Source organism: Canis lupus, chromosome 32, assembly GCF_003254725.2.
Source record: "Canis lupus dingo isolate Sandy chromosome 32, ASM325472v2, whole genome shotgun sequence".
In the NCBI taxonomy this organism is placed as follows: Eukaryota; Metazoa; Chordata; class Mammalia; order Carnivora; family Canidae; genus Canis; species Canis lupus.
In genome coordinates, this window is record NC_064274.1 from 15000494 (window position 1) to 15017445 (window position 16952).

The 16952-nt window shown below is 32.3% G+C and overlaps 1 long non-coding RNA gene across 1 annotated transcript in view; it reads right to left on the bottom strand.

The window, feature by feature from the left end:
- LOC112647282 (uncharacterized) overlaps positions 1–16952 on the bottom strand; it is a 168483-nt gene that overhangs the window by 91562 nt on the left and 59969 nt on the right. Inside the window, exon 2 of the long non-coding RNA XR_003128222.3 lies at positions 9427–9547. This is a non-coding gene — a long non-coding RNA (uncharacterized LOC112647282). The remainder of the gene's footprint in view (positions 1–9426; positions 9548–16952) is intronic.

The window sequence follows — 16952 nt, forward strand, 5'->3', positions numbered from 1 at the left end:
CTGTGCACGTATCTCCAAATCCACCGGTAAGGGAACTAGAATGCTTGGAAATATAACAATTAAGATTACAATGGGGAGTCCTATTATTGTTGGGGTAGTGAAAGAGGCGAATAGATTTTTGTTCATTTGTTTCTCAAGGTGTAGAATATTTTGATAGTTTAATTGATCAGGTCAGAATTATCTTTCTTCCACACCACACCTACTCCCTTCCTTTTTTTTTTTTTTTCCCTTCCTTTAACAATTGTATCCTTGAAGGATATGCTCCTCCTCTATTCAGTTTCCTAAGTCATTTATTCCTCTGTTTCACTACCCAAATTCAGCCCGTCACCAAGTTCTATTTCCATTCTTAATACATCTGAAATTCATTCCCTTCTTTTTATTTTCAATGCTTCAGCTATAGGTTGGAAACTCATTGCTACATCACTACAACAGTCAGGTCAGTCCCCACGACCCCAGTTCTACTCAATGCCAGAATGATTTTATGGTATACAAATTTCATTATATTATTCCGCTACTTTAAGTTGTCACTGTCTCCCAATAGTTTTTAGCATAAAGTAAAGACCAATATGTTAGCGCACAATCCTTTATCTTGCTATTGTTACCTCTAGGCCTTCTTAACTTGCTCTTTTACCAAATGCAATCCAAACTCCAACTATATCAGGTTTTATAATGACACCTATGTTTTTCACCTGTATGATTCTGAGCATATTAATCACTCTTTATAAAATCTCTCTTCTCAACTATCTTTCTTCCCTAATGTTACTTGTCATTTAAGGCTAAGCTGTGCTCCTTAAGAATTATTTCCTGACCTACAAATATAAATTAGGCATCATGTTTTCCAACTTCATCTTAGGTATACATAAGTCATAATTTATCCCTATAATTCTTATCTTCAATATCATTGAGTAACCTTTTTGGGAATTAGATTGGCACCTTTTCTCATTCATGAATCACTAGTGAATTAAATTAAAAACTAGTTGTTGAGTGGCTACTGTATGACATAAAATATATGAGATGAAAAGATTTAGAAGGTAAAGTGTGACTCCCATTGTCAATGACTTAAACATTACATTATGGAATTGAACAGGCACTTTCTTCCAGTGATAGCACTAATCAAAGCTTGTAATTATATATTTATTACCTTCAACAGACTGAAAATTAATATTCACAGAGAATATGTCCCCTTTGCTCACCATTGCATACCCATTATCCACATAATGCCTAGTCCATAGTAAGCTCTGATTTTTTTAAAAAAATAAAACAGCTTTATTGAGATATAATTGGCATAAAATAAGCTGTGTATTTAAAATGTACCATTTGATAACTTTTGATATGTGTATAAGCCTATGAAATCATTATTACAATTAAAATAATGAACATATCTATCACCCAAAAAGTTTTCTTATGACACTTTGTTATCCTTTCTTCCCAGCTCCACCCAGACCATCTCAATTTCTAGCAACTACAGATTTGTGTTCTTCCAGTATAAATTAACTTGCAGTTTCTAGAATTTTAATGAATATAATCATATAGCATGGGTTCTTTATATCTACTTTACTATACTTGGCATAATTATTTTGAGACAGTTCATTCCTTTTTATAATAGAATATGATTCTATTTCTAAATTTGCTGCAATTGTTTATCCATTCTCATATTGATGGATTTAGGCTATTTTCTGCTTTATTTATTACAAATAAAACTTCTTTGAAATTTATATATAAGTATTAGGATAGACACATGCTTTCTTTCTCCCAGATAACAAACTTGGAAATATCAGTTATTTGTAGGCATATGTTTACCTTTTTAAGAAACCATCAAACTATTTCCAAAGCAGCTGTACTACTTTGTATTTCCACCAACAATGTATGAGAATTTAGTCCTTCCATATCCCTTCCAACATTTAACATGTTCAAACTTTTAATTTTAGATATTATTCAAGGCAGGTAGTAGAGCTCTCATGGTATTGCTTTGTATTTTTCTAACTGTTAATGTTGAGTATCTTTTCATGTGCTTCTTTGCCATTAGTATATCCTTTCTAAAGAATTGCCTATTTAAGCCTTTTGTCCACTTTTGTATTGGATGATTATTTTCTTACTGTTGCATATAAAGGGTTTTTTAAAATATGTTTTGGATATAAGTCCTTTGTTGGGTAAAGGATTTGCAAATGTTTTTATTCTAAGCTCTGAATTTTTTAATAAGATCAAAATATATGAGAACATTTAAACAAATTTTCTTTTTCCCAAGTGGATGCCCACTTTTCAACATACTGGAGTAATAGGAACTAGATTAATCTTCCTACAGGAAATAGTAATTAAAAAAAGAGAAAAATAAGAAAAAAAGAGAAAAAAGAAAAAAGTAAAGAAAAAAAAGGAAAAGAAATAGGAAAATAAATAATGGGGAAACAGTTTCAACAACACCCTAGTAAATTCCTTGAATGGCATTCCAGGTTGTAAAATAAAAAAGATAAACCCTATCTTTATCCCAGATTACTGCAGTGAGAGAGTTTCTATGCCACAGTCCAGAAAAGGAGAAGCAGGTGGAGACCCACAGACTCCATGAGTTCTGGAGACAGGGATGATGGTCCAGAGAAAACAAAGCAACTAGAATTTAGAAGACAGAACTGGACAGGAGAAAACTACAAACTCTGGAGATTTGCAGAAGCTCCCCATTACATATTTTGCTGAGGTTATCAGCATTTGCATTTGAGGAAGTAATCAAAACCAGAAATAAAAACAAACAAGCAAAATGAGCAGTGTCTAGTGCTCACATAGAGCTGAAGAGCTTCATAACTGGGTGGAGGATCTAGAAGTTTCCTATCTCTATAATGGGGATAATTTGTCCTAGATGGAACATTTCTCCTGTCCCATTTAAAATATCTTAGAAACAAAACCAGAAATGATCAAATTGTTTCTAACTTACCTGCATCTCAAAACAAAATTCAGGAGTATTTAAAGGAACACAAATATATGCAACAAGATAAAATACAGAATATCTGACATGCAATTAAAAATACCAGCCGTGTAAAAATGCAAGAAATGTAATATATAAGTAGGAGAAAAGTCAATCAATTGAAACAAACCCAAAAGTCATATAGTGTTAGAATTAGAAGAAAATGAGGGACACCTATCCAGCTCAGTTGATAGAGCACATGACTCTTAGTCTCAGGCTTTTTTTTTTATACTGGTAAATATTTTTTTATATAAATTTATTTTTTATTGGTGTTCAATTTGCCAACATATAGAATAACACCCAGTGTTCATCCCATCAAGTGCCCCCCTCAGTGCCCATCACCGAGTCACCCCCACCCCCACCCACCTCCCCTTCCACCACCCCTAGTTCTTTTCCCAGAGTTAGGAGTCTCTCATGTTCTGTCTCCCTTTCTGATATTTCCCACTCATTTTTTCTCCTTTCCCCTTTATTCCCATATTAACCATATTCCTTCAAAAAGTTAGCAATGAAATCTTTATTGTTTGAGATGAAAAATATATGAGATGGGACCCATATTAACAATATTCCTTCAAAAAGTTAGCAATGAAATCTTTATTGTTTGAGATGAAAAATATACAAGATGGGATTAACAGTAAATTAGATATTGAAAAAGATTAGTTGATGAATGCAGCAATCAAAAATATCTGAAAATGAGGGGAAGATATTTTAAAAATAATGAACAGAATAATTCAGTGGGAATTAGTAGGAAAACTTCAAGTACTCTAATATTATTTGAAGGTCAAATTCCCAAAGGAGAGACAAAAGAATAAAAAAAAATATTTGAAGCAATTATGATCAAATATGTTATATATGTGAAGAAACCTATAAACCTACACATGCAAGAAGCCCAATATATTCCAAGTACAAAAAGCACAAAGAAAACTATCATGCATTTTACCCAAATTCCTCAAAACCAATATTAAGGAAAAATCTTTGAAGAATTCTGTAGAACAAAAAATATTATGAATAAAAAGGATAAAGCTAATGTCTTCACATTTATCATTGGAAACAATACGAATGAGAAGAAAGTATGCAACATCTTTAAAGTATTAATAGAATCTATCAGCCTAGAATTCTATGTCCAGCAATAGTCTTTAAACATAACATCAAATTACAGATTTTAAAAGACATACAAATGATGAAAAAATCATCACCAAATATACAGTACAAGAAGTTTTTTGGGTAAAAAGTTAAATGATTCACACATATAAAATCGGATCTACAGAAACAAAATAGTTAATTGAATAATTGCCTAAATTCAAAAGCCCTGGTTCTTTTATTGGTTACTCTCATGTCATATATCCTCATTCAGTATCTTAATATAAAAATAAAGCATCAGTGATGACTTGTCTTGTACCTCCTGTGACCCTCCCCAAGATTCACATTATCAGGGAATGAGAAGGGAGTATTTCTTATAAGATGCAGTTCTATGATAAATGTTAACAGACATATATTCACATTGTGTAGACAACAGGACTTAAAAGTTTCTTTGTTTTCCTGGCCCCTCCTGTTTGGAATTTACAACTATGGAAATTTCTCAGATAGAGGCTCTATTCTTCATTCTTTAAACTTAATTCTTTTTGCTTTGAAAACTATATCTTCTAATATCACATCAGCTGTCATTTCTTTGTCATTAACCAGCAAATCTGGAATCCTAAATACTCGGTTCATGATGACATTCCCAGGAGTCATCTCCACTTCACTGGCTCATTCTAGGCTCCTTCATTAAAGGGTTGCCAGCAACTTGGCATTTCTATTTAAACTTAATTTCCTGAATCACCATACTTTTTATATCTCATGTCTTGCACCACTTTTTCATCTGATTTTTGTTTACTGTACTCACTGTACATTCCAACCTTAAATCTTCCTTTCATTTGAGAACTCTACATGTTTTCTAGTATCTCATAGTGTAATTTTGGCTTACTAACCTTATGAACAGTTTTGAAGAGGGTCACTCCTGATTTATCTGGTACCCTATTTTCTCTATATTGCCCCAATGGACAGTTCTTGAATTTATACATCTTTGTTTCACTAATCAATCCAGATGTTTTGCTTAATCCCTACCTTTTGTTGTTTTATGACACTATAGGCTAGAAACTTGAAGCCATCATTGTTTCCAGCTTTCCTTTTGCTCTGTATTAAGCCAAAACCTAAACTCTATTTTTTCTTCTCAATATCTCTGCATTTATTCCCTAAAATACTCTTCTTACCTAATACCTGTTATAATCAACAGCTTTTTTCTGCCTACAGGGCCAACTCATCAATCCCTATTACAAAAATATTGCTTTATTAATATTGATTAAAAAATCAATATGTCATGTTAAATCCTGCTGAAGAACGTACATATGACTCTCTAACTTTAATTGTATCAAAACTAAATTTTGTCAGATTCCTCAACAAGTTTCTTCATATTTTATTTATTTTTTAAAGCTTTTATTTACTTATTTATGAGAGAGACAGAGAGAAGCAGACATAGACAGAGGGAGAAGCAGGCTCCATGCAGTGAGCCTGATGTGGGACTCAATCTCAGGAATCCAGGATCATGCCCTGAGCCAAAGGCAGATGCTCAACTGCTGAGCCACCCAGGCATCCCAAGGTTCTTCTTGATTTAATGCCAAGTTATTTACATAATTGTATTCTACCTCTAATTCCATCTACCCCATTACAATAAGTTTAGGTCCTCACTATTGTCTCCCTACCATACATTATCTCTATACATTCATAGATAGTGTAGATATGTTTATTTTGCCTCCATGTGTTTACTCTCTGCCTAGGTCACATGTGTCTTTCAAGGTCTACATCATATTCGACTTTCTACTTCAAGCATTGTGTGAATAAATCCATTAGCTGATATTGCTTGGTCATCCTAATTGTTCAATCAACCATTATTTTGTTCCTGGAGAAATTAAATTTCCTTCTTCCAATTTTTAAAAATTTTCTTTCTTACATGGAGCATTTTATAGTTATTATTCTGTTCTCTAATTATGCATATATAATATTTAATACTTTATTCTTACAGTATAAAATGATACATTAGCCATTTAATTGGAATTTTTATAGATATCTAATGTCTACATACTGAGATGTATATCATTTGACAACATGAGTACTGTAACTTTCAAGACTTTTATCTATGTTACCTCATATAGGATTTTAACTTCCATAAATAAAAGGGTTAATTTCAGCTAGTGACCCACTACCCATTCCCTTTTTACATAAGAGACATCTGGATGATCTTGACCAGACTCTCTTGAAAATATGCTAATATCATTTGTGAGCAAAAGGATATGGAGGCTCCTATCTAAAAACACTTTTTAGCAAGATACATCAGCTGTGTCAAGAGTATTATTATAAATAAATCTATATTTATGGATTTATGTCACATGGATGGCTGGAAAATAGAAAAGATAAGATATTCTTCTATATGTGTAACTATAAATTAGAGACACAGGAGTCATCAAAACAAAATGGCTTCCTTTGTAAACGATGTTCCTATATACACTGTACAGAACTTGTCTATATGAACCCCCAAATAACCTGTAATATAGAAAAAAATGTACATTTTTGAAAGTAGTATTTGATGGGATCTTTCAGAAGAAAATGCTAAACTGTATGTAATTGGTTCTATCTTGTACTCTTGAAATAATTATTAAAGTTTGATGTCGAATAACATGCAGTTGCATAAATCAGCTTGACAGTTCAATCCTTTGTTTTACTACAATTTCACTGTGCTTAGCGTGGTTTTAATGTATAGAATATATTCCACTTTTCATCATTTCATACATAATCGACATACATATATGTACAAACATGCCACAATTTAACCTATAATATAAAAGTATATAATAAAACATTTTATATATCTGGCATGTAAGTTACAGCACTATCTTCAAACTGAGTGATGTTTTGTATCCTGATATAACATTTATGATGCTAACACATTTAGTGTGATTAAAATTTTATAAATACAGAAATTTCTAACCTTAAAATTATTTCTAACATATGTAATTTATATTTAGAATATCAGTAGTCTAACCTAAGTATTTTTCTATGGTACTTTGTTTTAGTGTACAAGAATTATAGTCTCTCTTTTTTATTCCCATTTCCTTTTAATAGAAAGTCCCAATACCTGGCATTCTAGGAATTTTCTATCATTTTGGTTCAGTGCTATTCTGGATTCAGATAGAATGGTGTGAAGTTTGATGCTGTTTGAAGAAGCTGGGGTTCATCTTGTGTAATGCTTTGAAAATGAGAAGAAAGGCTTTCTTATATTTGGAAGTGTCCTGGCAATGAGCAAAGGCTAAAGAAAACTACTGCAGAAGGCTGTTTGTTCAATTCAAAAAGCAGTCTGCTACTTTATGGGCCATTTTTATTCTTTGACTGGCTTCCCTGGAGAGATTCAAATAAAGAGGTTTGAAATATACCAGGTTGAAAGGCTGAATATGTCAAGAGTATGGATCACTGAAGCAAGATCTTCATCTTGCAGCTTAATTTTCTGGCTAGAACACTTTACAAACGAGATCGGGCACATTCAGGGTGGTATGGCCATAGACTAGAGCACTTTACAAATGAACAGAGACATTCATGGTTACTGCTGATGCCTCAGACTCCAGGAACAACAATGACTCTCCAAGGGGTTCAAAATATTTCACCATGTTGAACATCAATGGGGAAGCCTCTTTTTAGCAGAACAGATGCTACAAACCTTACCAAATTTCCAAATTCCTTCTTTCAATAATATATACTTTTTTACACTCTACCACAGGAGTCAAGGCAAGCAAATTGTAAACAGATTTTGTTTATCATTGCATGCAACAGGGAAACCAGCAGTTTTATTGCACAGTATGTATTAAAAATAGGCAATATTGAGCTGTGCATCCTTTTGAATAATTCTACTTTATTCTTTTTATGCCATTAATCTTCCTGTGGTCTCTTAAGCAGAAAATACAAGTGCTAAACTCTGTGGTACTTCACATTTGAGGTGATTCAGTGTGTCCTACAGTTAGTTATGTAAAGATCTGAAATGCTTTTTATGCAAAATTTATTGATTGACAATAAATGTACTTTCCAACTCTACCAGAAAGAACCTGGAATGAGATACGGAATTTGAAGTTCAGCACAGGAAATTCAAAGCTTTGGATTCAAAGGAGTGTTTTCATCTTTCCTTCCACTAAAAATTAATTACTCTGAAGATGTGTGACCTGGGTAGTTTACAATGGTAAGATGGAAGAAGACATTCCCCAAACCATGTACCAGAATGATGTTCTTCTTACAAAGAAAGCAATTACTAAAAAAGAAGAAAGAAAGAAAGAAAGAAAGAAAGAAAGAAAGAAAGAAAGAAAGAAAGAAAGAAAGAAAGAATATAAGGGAAGGGAGAAGAAATGTGTGGGAAATATCAGAAAGGGAGACAGAACCTAAAGACTGCTAACTCTGGGAAACGAACTAGGGGTGGTAGAAGGGGAGGAGGGTGGGGGTGGGAGTGAATGGGTGACGGGCACTGGGGGTTATTCTGTATGTTAGTAAATTGAACACCAATAAAAAATAAATTAAAAAAAAAAGAAATTGGAAAGCAGAAAAAAAAAAAGAAAGAAAGAAATTACTAAGCTTTCTCATGCAAATTCCCTTTGAATTTTAGAAATTAAGTTTAATTAAATCCATAGAAAAATAACCCATTGGCAAAAACATGAGAAAGGAAGTTAACCCAGGGGAAATATCACACAAAATACTGATAGTATTGTCACAAAATACCACACAAGAGCCAGAAGAGTGAGTCATCTAAAGAAATGAACATGAGGACATAGTGAGCTCTTTGGAGAGCTCAGATATAAAAAAGACTTGGGCAAATGTTAGAGGAATGAAGCAAAATAAAAGGTGAATTATAAAATATTAAACAATGTCTAATAATGATGTCAGAAGACTAAAGGTAAAATAAAATATGATTATAGAAAGATAGAAAATGGTTAAAAGGCAAAGCATAAATAACTACTTAGTCTGCTAATTTGGGATCAATGGTAAACTTTTTATGAGGACACAGGGAGAATTAGACAACTCATATTTTTCTATTTTATGAATTATCGTTTGTTCTATTCATTTATATATATTATTTTTATTGTGCACAAACTATATGCTAGAGAAAATATAGGGTTCTATCTGAGTAGGATAGTGTTCAACCAAAATGAAAATAAACATGAATAAAACAACTGAAATTTATCTGTGATGACCAGTAATAGGGCCCTTAATTTCACAAGATCATCATCTATTATTCTCCTATTATTTACACCGATATTTCATGTTACCATTTGCCTTGAACTGTGCCAAATTACCCATAAATTATGCATGAAATGTGTCACCTCACACCTAACTTTCATTTCAAACTGTTATCCCAAATTTACAAATGAGGGAAGCTGAGATACAAAGAGGTAAATTGAATTTCTTACATTGTTATTTTTTTCAAAGCAAGAGTCTACTTCCTTTTCATTTTCTGGACCTCCTCCACAATCTGCTGACCTCAGTTGAGGCCTACTTGCCACTATGGAAACTTCAGGGCCCTCTTGGTAGCTAGAATGCAAACAGACCCAGCACAATTAGTTAGTTTTCCCACATGGAGACTCTGCTAAGACTTCAGCAAGAATGCAAAGTTGCAGGTTTGGGGAATAAAAGCCACACATTAAAGAAGTCTTTCCTCATGTATACTTTTCACTCTCTAGTCTCTCTATTGTATCAAGCCATTTTATCTTTAATCAGTTGACTGAAAGTTATTTAAAATTTTCTTTGTGTGTATGTGAATATGTGTATTTGCGAATTTATTACATGTTACCCTTGCTAGGACAAAGTTCTATGAGAAGAGGGGCTTGTTTTTGTTTTCTTTATCTTTTTCTATGCTACTTACCCAATACCACCAAATCAATCCCTGTCATCTAGTGGACACTAATACATATTTAGGTAAATAATTTGTGAATTATGATAGAAAAAGCCACATAAGGCACCTCTCTCTTTCTACAAAAAGAGTAAGCTAAAAACAATACTAAAATCATAGGAAAATTTAAGATTATCACCATAAAAGTATTGAAAGATGCAGGAATGGTCATTCCTACAACAAAATATTTTTTTTTCACTAGATTGACTGATGAGGATGAAAAGGATAAGTTTAGGAGCCTGATTTTTTTTTAAAGATTTTCTTTATCCATTTGACAGAGAGAGAGAAAGAAATTGAGAAAGAGAGCAGGGGGAGTAGCAGGTAGAGGGAGAAGAGAAGTAGATTCCTCGCTGAGCAGAGAACCCCACCATGAGGCTCCATCCCAGGACCCTTGGATCATGATCTGAGCCAAAGGCAGATGTTTAACTGAGCCACACAGGCACCCCAAGGAGCCTAATGTTTGAGAAATATTTTTTTACTGGCTACAGGGTCCCAGTAGGGAATGGCATACCAGATGGCCATGTGACTTGAGCTGCCTCCCTTGAATAAGATGTATCTAATGCATCTTGCCTGCCATAATGTTGGGCTTGCCCAACAGATCTTTATCATCATGAAGGGAGCATGCCTTTCCCATTTAGGAATGTCTCTTAAGAACAGTGGAGATGGTCAATCTTCCACCAGGCCAATTTTTAGCACTTATCCCAGAAGGATAGATGGATTAACATAAGGATGCATTGTGGTTTATTCTTTATGTCTAAGATTTTGCCAAGATGACCCAAATAATTAGGGAAGTGGAATAAACAAAATTGGACATTTAGTGACAAGGAAGTTTTAGAAAGACATATGAGACTATATTTTCTGAATGAGTTTTTTACCCATGATTTTCATCCCCATTAGCAGCACTATCCTTGAGCATACTGAATGCCTGATAACACATATTCTCTGAAAAAACATTTCTCATTTTCTAGAAAACAGTAGATCAGTGGCTTGATGCCTTAGGAGTTTCATGTCTTCTAATATACTATGTATTATACAGATAGTATAAAATAGTGGAATGACATTTATTGGATAAAAATACATTCTAGAATTGCTCAGGATATTCTCTGTGCACAGCTGTTGTTTGAGTATAACCATCAGTAGTGTCTTCTGACTCATAAAAACAGTGATTTGGATGGCAAATTATGTGATACCTTATCTGGTGAATACATAGTTAGATGTGCCTAGGAGACAATGTTATATTACTATATAGAGTGGTAAGTATTACTGGAAGTGTACTGTAAAATTACATAGTTAACTATAAATGTATATGGCTCTCAACCCTCAGAATTAAGGCTTGGCTTGTGTTAGCAGAAAAAAAAAATTGCTGACCAATAAGATACTACTGACCAGTAAACTGTATATACAGTGAGGAATGTAGAAGGGAATTATACATTAGGGCTATTAGACCTTGTGACTGGTAACTAAAACATCACTCTTTCATCAACCTTCCATCTTGCTGTGTCATAAATATGTCTATGTTCTAAATAATTTTTCTTTCAATATTGTACAAAACCAATATTTAATGGTGGTTTTCTTTACAAATTAGTCCATAAATTATAAAATACATAGAATAATTGTAACTTTAACTAGAGATGTCCAACTACACCTAGACTTGTAGTTGACCATAGAAATTCATTTCTTTGATTCTCTTTGAAAGGGATGTTTGCATTATGTTTTGCAGGAACCTTATATTTGGGTATATTTTTGTTGTTATTTTAGGATATAACACTGAAAGAAAAAAATGTATATGAATAAATGTTAGCATCCCAGAAAGGTGAACATTTTCTGGACTAAAATTCACTTACCATCACTTTCTATAGAGGGCAAAAAATCTATTGAGACTTGTGCCTCCCAGTATGAAATTGAAATAGGTTATATGTCTTCTGGCACTTATGGAGTAGACATCTGATCTAGTTTGACAATAGTTGCTTCAACTCAGTATTGTGACTCTTGAACAAGTTATGTAATCATATAAGAACAAATGGATATTTATTTAAAACTTTAATATATTCCCTAGCAGCAGTGTAAGTAACACCAGAATATTCACTGCTAATAAGAACAGTAAATTCCCATTCTAACTGAAGTATTCCTGTGGCCTGATCTTAGCTGCTGCTCCTGCTCCCATCCAGCTTCCCAGGAATTCTTTGAATTATCAGATTCTCTTTCAATAATTTTCTTTTTTTCTTGAATTATCCAGAGCCAATTTTTGTTTGCAATGAAAAAATTCTGACTGATACACAGTATTTGAAAAATAATAAAATTATTTTATACATAAATTTTACTGCTATAAAAGTCCATATAACTGTAACAGTATCTTACATACAATCAGATCTAATGGCTTTAACTGTTACAAGAATTAGTGCAAATAAAACGTATAATGTATCTTACAGAAAGTCTAGAGAACATATAAAATAATGCTAATAAAACATGATACACAAGAAAGACATAATATCACCAAGCTATTCAGGATGACAAATTAGAAGTCATAGACATGATGATCTCAGCTAAATACCGTGAAGACTATTTTCTTTTTCATGAAGACAATTTAATAAGTTTTTAAAGAATGGAATTATCTCACTTGGGAGAGTGTGTAGTAAAATGAGACTTTGTCCTAGATCTTATTCCCACAGCTAACATTTATTGCCCATGTGATTTTCAGCAAATAACTTCCCTAAGATACAGTGTCTTCATTTATATAATGAACAAAACCAGTCTTGCCATTTTATTGTTTGCCTCATTTATGAATTAAATAAATCTTTGACACATGCTCACTCTGTGTAGGAATTTTTAACTTTTTTGTTTTTAAGATTTTATTTATTTATTTGACAGAGAGAGAGAGAGCACAAGCAGGGGGAGTGGCAGGTGAGAGAGGGAAAAGCAAGCTCCCCATTGAGCAAGGAGCCTAATGGAGGTCTTGATCCCAGGACCCTGGGATCATGACCTGAGCTGAAGGCAGATGCTTAACCAACTAAGCCACCCAGGCACCCAAGTTTTTAACTTTAAAAAGTTATGCTTTGGCAGTAAGATGTCCAAGTGGTCTCATCTTGTAGAGACAAACTGTGTAGCCCAAAAATGTACACCTCATGGATTAAGTCCAAGCATGTATTTTCTTGGTTCCCAGAGTAAATAACAAATATTAAAAATAATTTTACTTCTGCTGCCTCTCTGATTCTCTGTTTTTTATTTTTTCTTTATTTTTAGCCAAGTGTAGTTTTGATACTAGTTTAAATGTAGTTTTTCCATTGGGAGGCAGTAGTTTTGTGAATTGGACCCTATTTTCTGTACTCTTAGTACAGAAAGCAGAGACCTATTCATTGTCACATGAGATACTACAGAAAGTCTGTTTTGTTACTCTTTTTGTTGAGGAGATGAAATGACTAATGCATGGAAATAACTTAAAGCCTGTCACATAATAAATGCTCATGTTCAATGTATGTTTTCTTCTTATTTAGCTTCTCACAAACTAATGGAGAAAAATATTACTTTAATTTTCCAGACAAATAGAATGAGGCTTAAAAATAATTACATAATTTCATAAATATTGCAGTAATGTCAGTAGTGGAAATGCATTTTTAGAGCCTAAGCAATTTGACACTTTGGCCTAGATTCTTAATTTTGAAGTTACAACATTGCCTTACAGATGGTCACCAATAATTCTCCCACGCTATAATCCTCATAACACTTCTTTCTTCAGTAGGTGGAATCCTTGTTCCTTTTGAATCTGGTTTGGCCTTGTGACTTAATTTCAGCAATAGCATGTGGAAAAATAATAATGCACCAATTCCAGGCTAATGCCATGTGGTGTTTGACAGGTCCTACTTTTGCTATCTTGATGCTATAGGTCAACATTTAAGAAGTCAAATTATACTACTAGAAAGATACCAAATTAAATTTGTTCCAGCCATCCAAGTTAAGACATGGAACATGTGAGGAAAGCCATTTTGTAGATTGAAGCCCCAGCTAAATATAGCCCAATGAGTGACTCAAGACAATATAGATGAAACAGAAGGACATGTACCTAAGTCCAAGCAAAGAACAGAATTGTGAAAAATGATAATTGTTATGTTAACTCAATAAGTTTTGGGTAGTTGGTAATATGTAAACAAATAACAGAAATTCATACACTTAATCTTTGTTTAAATGTCTGAAAGACTTAAGACATTCTGAACATAGACATTTGCAACTAGAAAAAAAAAACAATCTATGAATTGTAATCAAATTGTTCAATAATAGCTGGACACAAGGTAGAGAGAATCTGCTTAGAGAAAATTATGAATGTGGCTTTTAGTACATGGACTGAAACACAGTAATAATCATAGGTATATCCACAAATTTTTTTAAAAAAACACATTATTGTTCATTGAATGTAGAGTGTGTGTGTGTGTGTGTGTGTGTGTGTATGTGTAATGGAAGGGGAGTTGTTCATATAGTACATCTTTATAGTTCACAAATCTTTAGCATAGTGAAACAAAGTCATCAAGACAGGTCGTACTATACATATTTGTTTCTTCTATTTAAAATTTAATTATAAGAAAATAAAAAATAAAATGATAATTATACATTTGGGTTATGTTAAAAACAATAATATTGTCATTATCCACTTTTACTATTTAAGAAAGTATAAAAAAATATGTGGCTGTGTGGGGCTTTATTCTGTGGGCTTACGGTCTTTGTAGGTCTACTAAAATGTTTATGTATGACAGCTATTCTCAAATAACCAGCTTATGGGGTTTTTTTGAAAGAGAAGTCAGTTACTTTGGTTAAAAGTTATAATATATGGTATTGAGACTGACATGAAGGACAATAACAAAGAGTGAATATAAAAAGAATAATGAAGGTAATTATTACTGACATTAACAACATAATGTGAATATGGAAATTTCATCATTATTAACACATTATTTCCCTTCATTTTTATTATAATTCATTTTTTATTTTATATTCTTAATTTTTTTTATTCTTAATTATTTTTATTGTCTTCCCATTTATATTTGAACAGCTGAATTAAATTCAAAACAAGTACACAATATTGAGGTAGATGAAATACCTCTCTTGGATTTGATAAAAAATTTTTTTTTCTAATAAGGATTTGAGTTTTGTCCCTTAAAAAAAGACAAAAATTATGTTTCTATGCCTTTTTGGGGGGGCATTAGAACCGGTGTTCTTTTATGAATTAGCATGTAGGAAAATTAGGCCTAAAATAATTGTGTCAATTTACAGATTTTTCCATTTCAAGTTTTCCATTTTCAAATTTTAAAAAATAAAATTTATCCTTAATTCACTGCACATACTAGAGATATCAAATGTCTGATGGATATATTTTCTGCATAATAAGGTCATCAACTCTGCAGGACTCTGGTGTACCAATAGTGCATGCTTTTATGCCTGTCAGTTTCTAATAAAATCTGCCTTTTCCCCTGAGCTGTGATAAACATATGTAATATCACAGTTGAAAATGTACTGATTTCACTTTCATTGTGGATTATTTTTCTTTATAAATAATATGTCAATTTCTTTACAATACTTAATTCTCATTATATTTGTATGATATACATCTATTTAATCAGATATCAATCATAAGCACTATCTTTAATCATAGAAACAGACCAGACATTTTTCTATGTGGAATACAATGGCATTTCTACAGGGAGGCATCAGTCTTCTGAATTGCTTATTTGATTGCTTTAGCCCTTAACCAGAAAACGTATGGCTAAATAAGCCATTGTTGTAGTACTAAATCTGAAAGGTTTTCTGTTTTTTTTTTTAAGTTTCCTTCCATTCTAATTTTGAAAAATCATTATTTCCTCTGAAGAGGAAAGAAAAAGCTATTACTATTAGAAAAGCATGATTACACATTTTGAATTTTGAAAGTATTGACCACGAGTCTCAACATGCATGTCGATGCCTACACTATTAGAATAGTTGTATTTTGTTTTGCTTCTCTAAAATATCTTCACATTTACCACTTTATTTGTAGGTTATACAACCCAAAAAGCCATTCTACAAGGTTAAAATTCTCATATTTTATCCACAATGAAAACTAACAAGTTATTGACTAATGTTCTACCAAAACAGCAAATGGATATTCATACATCTAAATTACTAGTGTTGGTATGTTTATGTTACATTTGTGTGCAAATGTATGGTCTTCTATATATTTACCTTACCCTACATCTAACTATCTATATCCATATTTTTAATGTATACACAAACACTTCTAGTATTTTTTCTATATATCTAATAAAATTACTAAATATAAGCAATAAAATATTCAATTATATTGCAGAGCTCTGTAGATATTAGTTATTTAGCAAGCATTCTTTTATATATGTAAATATGTATATATTAATATATATTTAATACATATATACTTAATTTTATATATGTAAATATGTATATATTAATATATTGCATATATATGTATACTTAATATTCTTACTAGGCATGCTAGACATAAACAAGTTGCTTGAAATCATAGCTATGACCAAAAAACAACTTTTCTTGTTTTTGGTAGCACATTCCCCAGTGACTATATTATTAGTTCCATTGGGACCAATTTAAAACTATACAGCCCTGTTCTCATAGATTGAATAAGGCAATGTATCATTGTTTAAGTGTGCTACTCAAACATTTGGAACCCAGAGGGAAAACATAGGAAGACTGAGTAAACAAAAAACAAGCACCTCCCCAATCAATACTCTTTTTACAAAGTTTTAGAAACAATTTCTTACTTCTAATTTATTTATAATGTCTAAGGTATTAAAAAATAGGAGTCAGAAATTTAATTTATATTCTTCATATTTTTCCCTTGGGAAAATACTCAATATTTGTACCATGTGAGATATACCACTACGGTAAACCCAAAGAAAAGGAAAGAGAGATTATATTCTCAAGCAGTTCCTAGCATATGTAAGTTATTCTGTTTATATACGTAAAACACTTAAAGGCTCTCAATAATGCTATTACTGTAGCTATTATTCTTATTTTGCAGAAGAGATTACAATGTTA